Here is a 10,907-nt window from a genome sequence, read left to right on the forward strand (position 1 = left end):
AACGGCCTTAGACTGAAGAGCATCAAAATCAGTTAACATTAGTCCACACAGCTCTCCCAGGCTGCCCTGGAGAGCAGGGAGATCATGTCGGTCACTGGCCATAAATGGGAGGGCTTTACAGCCTACATTTTATTGATTATCTCTGATCCCCACGGTCAATTTGGTCGTTGCAACAGTGTGAACAACACCGCTGACGCTAGGTGGCAGTGAGCTAAAAAAAACAGAATCCTATCTGTTGCCTCTTTAAGCAGGTGAACAAGGCATTACAGTAGTCAAGGCGGAAGACTATAAAATCCCCCAAAAAATAACTGAAAGAAGCTGTGATATTTGCCAAAGGGTGCCCTACTAAGTATTGACCATGCAGGGTGCCCAAACTTTTACTACATGCAGGCCCTTTCCCGTTTTTGTTATTTTGAAATAGAAAAAGATTGAAATTATAAAGTAATCTTGCTTAAAATATTAAAGAAATGTGTCATTTTAAATTTTGCCTTTTGGAAATCAGTTCATCTTTTACTTACTTAGTTGTTCACAGCGAAAGCAATTTTGACCAGGGTTGCCCAAACATTTACATGCAACTGTACGTGACTTTACTAACTTCACATTATTACTCAAAGTATGTAAACTGATGTCACTTTCTCCCCATACGTAGTTATTTTAACTGATACCACGATCTTTTTAATGTGTAGTCTGCCAACAAGAGTGTTTCTGATTCTGAGATAGCCCATGCAAGGTAATGGACTTAATGTCTATGTCTCATAGCCTATATGGATGGACATCGACAAGTCTCACAACAACATTTCTACATTATTTTGACCTTTCTAAATGGCAGCCCACCAACTGTGATAAAAAGATAGATGACAAATAACCTCCATTAAGTGATTAGCAAGAGGCAAACATCAACCTATAAAGAGAAACTGTAAATGATATAATAATGTATATCATATTAGCCTGTTGGAAGCTATTTAATTTGTGTCTTTGACAGGGGCTTAAGAGTATGACGTTGATCAAACTCTATCAAACTCAGCCCACCACAGCTTTAATTACCACTGATATGAATTGCATAATTCTAATGGCATTATCCTGATGGTATATAAGTGGAGGCACTTTTATTTTGAAGGCACAAGTGCTGCTTCCCTCGTAAGTGTGTGTGACTGTGACGGAGCTCAGTGAGTAGTGGCAGGGCACTGTGTTGTACAGTATGTAGACAACAGCAAGGCTGTGCTGCCGACCTGGCTTTAACAGCGACTGACACAACACACGCTCTAAGGAAAAAAATAACGCATTTTATTTTGTGAAGAGACACACAGGCTGAAGAAGACTTTGGAGGAAGCTGACATGATGCAAAGACACAAAAGGTAAATAACCAATTATTTTCTCTTGCAAATAAGTAAGAATAGAATTACAAGTCATCATTAGCCAGCCATGCCATACTAACACCAATGTCATTCATTCATTTACAGTGTAAGGTATAACACAAAAAAAGATAATAATAATAATGATGATAAATAATAATAATACTAGAAATAATAATAATAATGATGATAGTAATATTAAGGAAGAAGGAAGTGCATGATTTGAAAGTTGTCTTTTCTGATACTTTATTCATTTTCAATTAATTTCAGGTCTGCAAACAGCCAAATGTGACAGTAGCACAAACACAACATAACAAGTTGTGATGGGGGAACTCACACATATCCATTCGTATTGCACTCTTTTTTTCAAAACTGAACAGTTATGTCACTCCTTTGCATTTTGTTGAATTCAAATTATCCACTTCTCCCAATTTCTGTCAAAATATTTCCCTGAACTCTCAAAGGATAGGTCTAGTTGTCCAACTGAATACATTTCCTGAGCAATTTCAGGCTATTGCTTTTGCTGACAGTTGTCTTGTATAACTTTATAGGCTGAGCAAATCTCCATGCTGTTTCATTCTTTCAAATTTATAGTGGCTCACCTGTCACACCAATGCCACACTGTTGTATACTAATTGCTACTGTGCAGCGGGGCAGCTGTGGTCAGGGGCATATCCAGTGGGTGGCCTGGGGTGGCATGACCCATCCCCCAATACCTGGCTGGCCATCCATGGTGCCACCTCATTAAGCTAAACTATGATTGGCTGTCTGCCCAGAGGCTTATTAATTTTAACGGAATATTTGACCCACTAAACGACAATTTATTAATCCACTAGTCGTGACATGTTGCCTTGAGTTCATGAAGAACATTTTGTTTTTCGAGTATGCCTCCATGGAAAATTGCAAACAAAACTATATCAAAACATCCTTTAACAAACACTCACTCAACTCATGTAGTATAATCTATGTCAGTCGTTTGCTCAGTACTTCCCAGACATTAGCATTTTCAACAAAAAAACTAAACAAAAAATAAAGTAGTATTTGAGTCTGGCTTTGCAGAGAGCATAGATAAATCTCACTTTTAAGGGGAACTTCACCCATATAAAAAAATCACATGTGTTATTCCTATGGCCTAAGACAGTCAAAAAATATTTGTAAAAATGGACAATTCTTTTCCAGAGCCAAAAGCTAGAGTGCTAAAACTCCAATTTGTGATGTCATTGGGTATAAAGTCATAAGCTGCTCCACAGATAATGGATTTTGAAAGACGTTCTACATTCTACATCAAAATTTTGATTTTTTTTTATTGGTTTCTGGTTTACAGAGAGTAAATTATGTTCACAAATACTGCTTGAACTTTTCCTGGCCATGGAGATAACATATTGGAATTCTTAATCTAGAAATGGTGCACCCCTTTAGGTTTTAAATACTAAGGTTTTTGTAGTAAAATTCAATGTATTGTAATGTACTGAACGTACAACTGGATAAATGAGACCTATACTGCACAAGTTGTGCAGCATAATCCAACATGTTTGCATTTTTCCGTGGAGGCATGCAATACAAACAAAGGTTTCTTCACAAATTCCGGGTAACACTCATGAATTGTTATATGGTCATCTTGTGAGTGAAGTATTATTTATATTTGTTGGTACTTAACACTGTCACTGTTTTGCACGTAGCACTCATGCATACATTTTAAAGGTATAATTAATTTTTTTGAGGAGAAATAATAAATAATGGAGGCTTTATATAACATCACTGGGGGTGCGGGTGGTGGGGATGTTGGACACAGCTGCGGAGGAGAGGGGGAGGATGTTGGTGACGAAAGCTGCCACCTCGGGTTGGCACGATATCAGATTTATGATGCATGATTATGGTGGCCAAAAGAGTTCCAAATAACAATATTATCACAATATTTATAGAAATTTTGGGGGACAAAAATGCTATCAGTCATATTCATCTTCAACTCTGTTCATTGTGCAATTTTTCTCATTTGGCAAATTAATTACACTTAAAATATGAAGACTGGAGGTGGAGAGAGAGGGTCTGTAACCACAACTACACAAAAAGAGCAATTAAACTATTTTGTTAGTAAAAAGGCAACCAACTGGTGTTGGGGAAAGGAGACAATGTGAGAACGGAAAGAAACAGAATATTTTAAAGGCACTGGACTACTTTCACAATATAATCATATGTGTGTCATTAACATGATATCAAAATTTCATTTTTAAATTTCATACTTATTGTTAATACCAGTAGATCAAGACACTCCAACTGCAAACACATGTTACCTGCCACCAGATTAGCCAACAGTAAAACTAAATTACAATAGCTGGGTTTCAGCCAGTGGAGGACAGTTTTTGTTTATAACACAGTATGTGGAAATCAAATACTTTGCACTGAAAAGTCAAGATTTGTGGGTAAATCCATCAACAACACTAATAAAAATTAGTGATTTTAGGTCTAGTCACTCTTTAAAGCAGATATAAGTTGAAATGGAAAATCAGTGCTGTTCCTACTGCCATGATAAACAAAAATACAAAACCAGGGTTCCCCCTATGCTCAAGTGTTTGCTGACTTGCACGTATTTATGACAGGTGCTAATTTTATGTGTCAAAACGTACACCGTTTGTGTTATCCACTGTAACTATAGTACAAGCTCCCTCTAGCGGCACACAGAGAAATCTCTGAAATATTATTTTAGAATATATATATATATATATATATATATATATATATATTTATCATCAGTAACCTACCTATCTACCTAGTAGTACACCCACCTCATCAACTACCACTGCACCATTGATAGGAACTATTTTCTTTCCACCAGAGTTGCCAACCATATCACTGTGCATAAGGAAGACTGCATCTACTCATACCTAATATATAAATATATATCATTAATGGTGTCCTGCTCAGCTGAGCTGTAAAGTTACCTAGCTAGGTAGCAAGGTGAGCTAGCAATAGAGACAGGCATCCTTCTGTGCTGTGATGCGGTTGGGTTGTGCTTTGGTAGAGAGAAAAAAGGTTCTACATGAAACTCCTCACCAGCAGCAGCTCGTGGTGAAATTGGGTGGGAGGGCTAAGCATTAGGCCTATGGCCTATACTGATCAATAGTTCAGCTGCAGTAACAGTAACATCACACCCAGATACAGTACCAGGTTACAGCAACAATGCACTACAACATAACTAGAGAATTCACACACACACACAGACACACTGACTATTTTCCGCAATACACACAGACAGGAAAGGTAAAGAAAGGAAAGGAGTAATGCTCCTTAAGGTTAGGGCTTGGGCCTAGGGCTGGGCGGGATGGCTTAAAATCAGTATCTGGGGGGATGAGGTGATGGTATGATATTGCGGTATCGTCTTCTCTCTTTTTTTTTTTACACCTTAAATAAAACAATTTAAAAAGCCATACAAGTCTAGGATGGAAACTATTTATCGTCAGAAGTAAAACGGTTGCTAATTCATCTTTTATTGTGTGTAAAACGTTATATAGTAAACGTCAGAGGGAAGAGGGAGGGCTGGCGGCTCCCGGGCCCCCTTCTCCCGCGGGCCTGGGTTTGGTGCGGTCGCCAGGCCACCGGCAGCGGGCCCCGTTCTGCCGCCGTAGCCGGACTACGGTATGAAGGTAACCACAAAAGCGGTACCGCGGCTCAAGTTACCGTCACCGCGAATACCGCCCAGCCCTACTTGGGCCTACCTTATTTGAAGAGAAGCTCACATCGAGGTCCTTTCTGGGATGCAAACAGGTTAATCACCAAGTCATTTAAGTCTGATGATGTTTGGATGAGCTCCCGCTAGATAGACAGCATTTAAAATAATCCACCTCATTCAGCATGATGCTAACACAATTCACAAGACTCAACGCTCACTCTCCCACTACAGTAACAGCAGGCAGGCCCTCACTGTACTTCCACGCACTGTCCAAAAGTGGCCAAAAGTCAGTGGCCTGGGCTGAATTAATTTATTTGATTTTAATTTATGATTGTTATTAATGACTGGGAGCTGATTCTAGGAGTATGGGCTGTAAATAATCAGCCCATTTAGATAAATCCTGTGTTTCGTGAGTATTTTAATGCTGTTGCTGCTATAGGTTTCACCAAAACCAATCAATTTTCTTTAATTTAATAATTTTCTTGTCTTTAGTGTAAAAGATAGGCAGGGCTTAGCTCTGCTAGCCCATTTATACCAGCTGTCTCTGCTCCTCACAGCAACCTCTGTGGATTATCTTGTGTAAGGGTTCATGATTTTTGGAAAGAGACATTGCTGTTGAGTTTTTCAAAAGAAGAAAACTTTTTTTCAATTTTTTTTTTTTTTGCGCTTTGAGCACCACAGGTCATCTAGTTCATCTAGTTCTATTGGCGAGAAGGCAGACATCTCTACAGCTGATACCTCCAACACTCAGCAGCTCACACCAAAACAATCTAGTTTAGTCAATCAAGTTACTAGTTTATTTCAAGCCAAATATACTTGCATAATCTGGGTGTGTTAAAGCTTTGGTCCAGAGTTTAGGCATAAAGGAAGGATAAAGACTAGAAACAGGAAAACAGCTAGAACAGTAGTGTGCAATGGTCTGCAGCATGGCAGGCATCTTACCTAAGTGTCACGCTATCCACCATCCCCTCCACCTCCAGATGACAAAGTCAGCTCATACATTATGTCACTGTAGAAACATTAATATGATAGGCCTACATATGAAATGTACAAATGTAACTGATCTGGTTTATGGACATGTACAATGCCAACATTTTCTTCTGCTGACAGAGGAAAATGGCTGATTTGACAAAATTGAAGTGACAAAGCATTAGGCTGTGGTTTTTTACAGGGAGTTACAGTTTGATATATCTTGGCCGTCACTTTGTGGAGTTTTGATGGTTGTCTGGTTGTAGCCTTATGTTGACCATACAGATATGTGTGTGCTATCAACTCTCAGCAAGAAAGTGAATATGCATATTTCCAACAATGTCAAACAGTTCCTTTAAGACAGAAATTCATCTATGTGCATATGTTGATTTAAGATCTCAGATTGATAAGTTGCTTTATCCCCTTAATTCATTTCTCATGTTGACAAGATAAGTTGCATCTGTGAATGTAAACTACAGTCCAACAGGAACTAAGGCCCCCCAACCTGAGGCACCTCACTCAGCCAAGAATGATGGATAGTCAGAAATGTGCAGCAGATCAGCTCCACTGAGCTGTGGATGTGCGTGTGTAATGGAATGAAGAGTGGATGCAGTCTGATTGATGGCAGAAAAGTGCAACTAAATTACTTTCATTTCATGTCCACCTCAATTTATTAGAGGCAGCCCTCAGGAGGGGATGTCCAATATGTGTGTGTGTGACTGGGCTGGAAGATGAGTGAAAGAGCAACAGATGCCTTGCAGAGTTTCACTGTTGCACACTGGTTAATTAGCTTTCAGCAGAATGTGAAACCTCAAAACAAACCTCCGGATTCTTTAGATGGAAAAATTGGTTCACATTTTGTCCTCTAATAACCTCAAAATCTGTTGAAGTAGTTACAGTTTAAGAAGGATTTTAGGAATATGGCTGTAACTTTAGCAGAAATTCACTAGGAGGCATCACAAGTGCATTATGAGGGGCGAATAAACTTTACACTGATTTCAATGTTTTGCCAGACATTATGTTAAAATGATCCTAATGCACTCATTGAGTGTGTTTACGCCTTGAGTGCAGAATTAGGGGTTATTTGTTATGTTGCATGCTCAGCAGCACCAGAATGGTTCATTTGAATATTGCCCATTAATGCTTATGCACATTGGATCTAATTAAAGCTCCACCAGACACGACTTCGGCTCTGGATCTCAATTTGAGGCCTGCAAACCTTCAGAGGAACATTAGGGGGCTTCCCTTTTTTTTCCAGCATCATTTAGAGGTCCAGTGTGTAGGATTTATGGGGCTGTATTGGCAGAAATATAATACAATTTAATAAATGTGATTTCTTTGGTGAAGAATCACCTGAAAATAATAATAGCTGTGATTTCTTTAAAAACAGGGACACTCAACTTACTTTGCCTTGGGTCACTTTTGCAAAAGCACAGGAGGCCAAGAACCAGTCAAAGTAGCCACGCACAGGTCGGGTGTCTGCAGGGGTGTTTCTAGGATATGAGGACAGTCGGGGCTTAGCCAGTGCCTTGTTCAACCCCGTCTCAGTCCCATGTCATCAGATACCGACGTTTGGTCAGTGGCCCATCAGTGTCAGACACCGCTGCTCACAGGTACCCTTTAGCGTCGGTATGAGACAACCTGGGTGGCGTTATTTGATGATGCTCAGGGAAACTAAATAGTATAAAGAGCGAGAAAGTCGGTATTGGGTAGGCGGGTCACTGAGGTGGATGGGTCAGAGAAATTCTGGACTTTTTTATGGACTGACATTATATTACATTAGCTACAAGCGTACGTACTTTAAGCAACCTATGATGTTTTTTTTCTAAACCTAACCACATGCTTTCGTTGCCTTAGCTGAAGGAAGTAAATCTTAAAACAACCTACAGCCTACATTAACCTACATTCTAAGTTTATTTTGATAAAGCACACGCACACGCTATCTGGCCCACGGGACTTACATTGAGTATCAATGCCTCAGGCCATTTATAACTACATAGGGGGTGCATCCTGGAGATTGCCATGTTGAACTGTCATGTTTCTACAGTAGCCAAGAACAGACAAACCAAACACTGGCTCTAGATAGGGACACACTCTCTTTTTTTTGCATTTTTGTGTCAGCTACTGTAATTAGCAGCCCCTTTTTTACGTGAAACTTTATTCAGTGTTTTTACTGGTTTAAATCATTAGATCTATTTGTTCTGGAGAGGAAGGGACCTCTGTGGATAATTTGGCTCCTGGTAAAAATCTCCGGAACGTCTAGATGTTAAGTTATCAGAGAAAAAGGTGAGCATAGATTAGCAGATGCTAGGCTAAGAAACATTAATTTGTATTGTGAAATTTTATTCAGTGTTTTTATCTGTTTTAATCACATGGTCCTTTTATTCTTGAGAGTAAGGGACCTTTGTGGATGATTCTGCTCCTGGTAAAAACCTCCTGAACAATGAACATTGAAGGAATTTCTATCTGGAGAAGTTTCAACTGATTGCAATTTGCAATTCTCATGTCTAGATGCCCCTAAATCTCCCTAAATCATACAAACTGTTCCTTTAAAGCTGTGCAGCGTAATTGATCTGTTGGTATGGCCAATACTCCAGGGCAAGATCTATTTTGTTGATTTCTTTTTACTACTGGCTGCAATGCTGTGACATTTGTTTTGGAAATTCATGGTTGCCAAAGGATGGTTCTTAGTGTTTTTGATGACCTCACTACCTTTCCTTTCGCACTGTCATCAGGTGAGAAATGTGCCATTGATCAATACTTTGGTCTTTGACAAAGGGTATGTCTCATTTCCAATAATTTTATCCACAGCTCCCTTACTTGCATTATATCTGCAAAGAAATGGTGCAATGAATAAGGGATCAAATAAACACAATTTCAGTGAAACAGGACATTGTTCTGACTCAAGCATTATCTGAAGCAATGTCAGTTTGTGTCTTTGTGTCTTAAGACAATTCAGCAGTTGGCTGCTGTATTCATTTCTCCTCTTCACACTGGCCATGAATAGTGTCCCTCCAGATGCAATTCCCGTCTTCATTCTGTGCAAATATGCGCTCTGAAGTTTAGCCCAAGCTAATATGAGGCTGCAGCAGTATAAATTAGACAAATTAAGTGGGTATTGGATACATCACAGTTTTGAAAAATTCCAGACACTGTTTTAGGTTGTGGATGGATAGCAACACAATGAGAGAATTTTGTACTCATGTGAAGTGATAATTTCATAGCGTAGCTGTTTTCGGAGATGGAAACCACGTGATTACAGCTCACATTGAAATAGTTCTGCCTGACGCAGAATAACTGATTTACCGGGTCATGAGTGACTGAATAGACATGACAGTGATAGACAATAAATTGTTCATTACTGTCAGACAGCAGTTAGAAATTGGAGTGTTGCCAAAACTTTCTCCCCTTATTATCCATGATACACATTATATTGGAACATGACAGATCATGAAAAGAATGATCTTTCAGATAAATGATGAGATCAGAACTACAGTAAACACAAATCCTTTAGATGGTGAATGGAAACAAATACAGTCTAAAAACTGCAGTACAACGTTGATGCAATTTTAAGCTTCCCAATCAGCTGTAGTCACCAGACACAACCAGATTATTGAGTCTTCACCAAGTCAAGGAAAAAATAATGAATAAGTCAAGGGAAATATGCACGGTATCTCCAAATCTAAGAGCTAGAGCAATTATGTTTTTTGTCGGCCAAGCACAAATTAGCATCGCCCTGGTTCCCTCGACAAAAAGCCCATGGTATTTGTCCATTGGACTTCGGGTTATTGGAGATTATTGTTCAGCAAGATAATCTTCACAAATAAACACCACTTTTATGATTTCTGATGTGCAAAGGCAGTTGCCAGAGGTAAAATGCTAACGATAGGCTGTAAATGAACTACACTACAGTCACATGACTTCAGTGTCGCCACTACAGCAAGACTGTAAAGCCGTGTTGGGCTTGATGATGTTTTGTAGTCTCAATCAGCCACATGTTAGCAAATTTACGAGTAAGGTATTTACTGAGGTACTTTATGCCATAGAACAAAATGTGAAAATCTCTTAAGCTTGTGTTAACCGTAGATTTTATTTCAGGCATCTAATCAAAAAAACAGGGGTGGGACTAAGTCATTGTTTTGCAAGTCACAAGTAAGTCTTAAGTCTTTGCCTTCAAGTCCCAAGTCAAGTCCAAAACAAGTCATAATGTGTTCTTCACCAAATGTAATTTTATTTTAATAAAGGAATAGTAATCATAGCTATGCATTAGCTCGCTAACTATGTTAAGTAAATAGCTTAAAGTCATGAGTCACTGCTGGTAAAGTCCTAGTCGAGTTCCAAGTCTTTCTCGATTTTGTGGAGTCTAAAGTAGAATCAAATTTGTGACTCGAGTTTGACCTGAGTCCACACTTCTGCCAAAAACCCACTGACTTTGAGACGAGGGAACCAGAAGGGCACATTTTAGGACTTGTTTCTGCAGCATTCTTGGCCAGAACATGATATGATAACAATTATGACAATTTGCATTGATCAGAGAGTTAATCCTAACTATTTCTCCTGTGACCTGCATGCTGACCTTTCCTGTAGCATCTATCCAGTATCCCTGTAGCAATCTAGCCAAAAAGAAGAAATATAAAATGTAATGATCAGATTGCCATGAAATTCAGTGAGCACATTCTCACTGGAGGATGAAACCATTGGACAAATAAGCCTTACTCTCGAACCACCCGTGGGACAAAATGTCAACTTTGTTCACATGATACCTTGTATTTAAGAAACTATTCCAGAGAAAATTAACATAGTGCTGACCTTTTCCTTACATATTTTCTGCAATTACAGCATTGCCATTTGAAACTACTAGCTTGCTTTGTTCTATCATCCCCCCCATTTATCAACTGATTCAGCCAGGACTGCAGATA

Source organism: Epinephelus fuscoguttatus, linkage group LG4 (genome assembly GCF_011397635.1).
Source record: "Epinephelus fuscoguttatus linkage group LG4, E.fuscoguttatus.final_Chr_v1".
In the NCBI taxonomy this organism is placed as follows: domain Eukaryota; kingdom Metazoa; phylum Chordata; class Actinopteri; order Perciformes; family Serranidae; genus Epinephelus; species Epinephelus fuscoguttatus.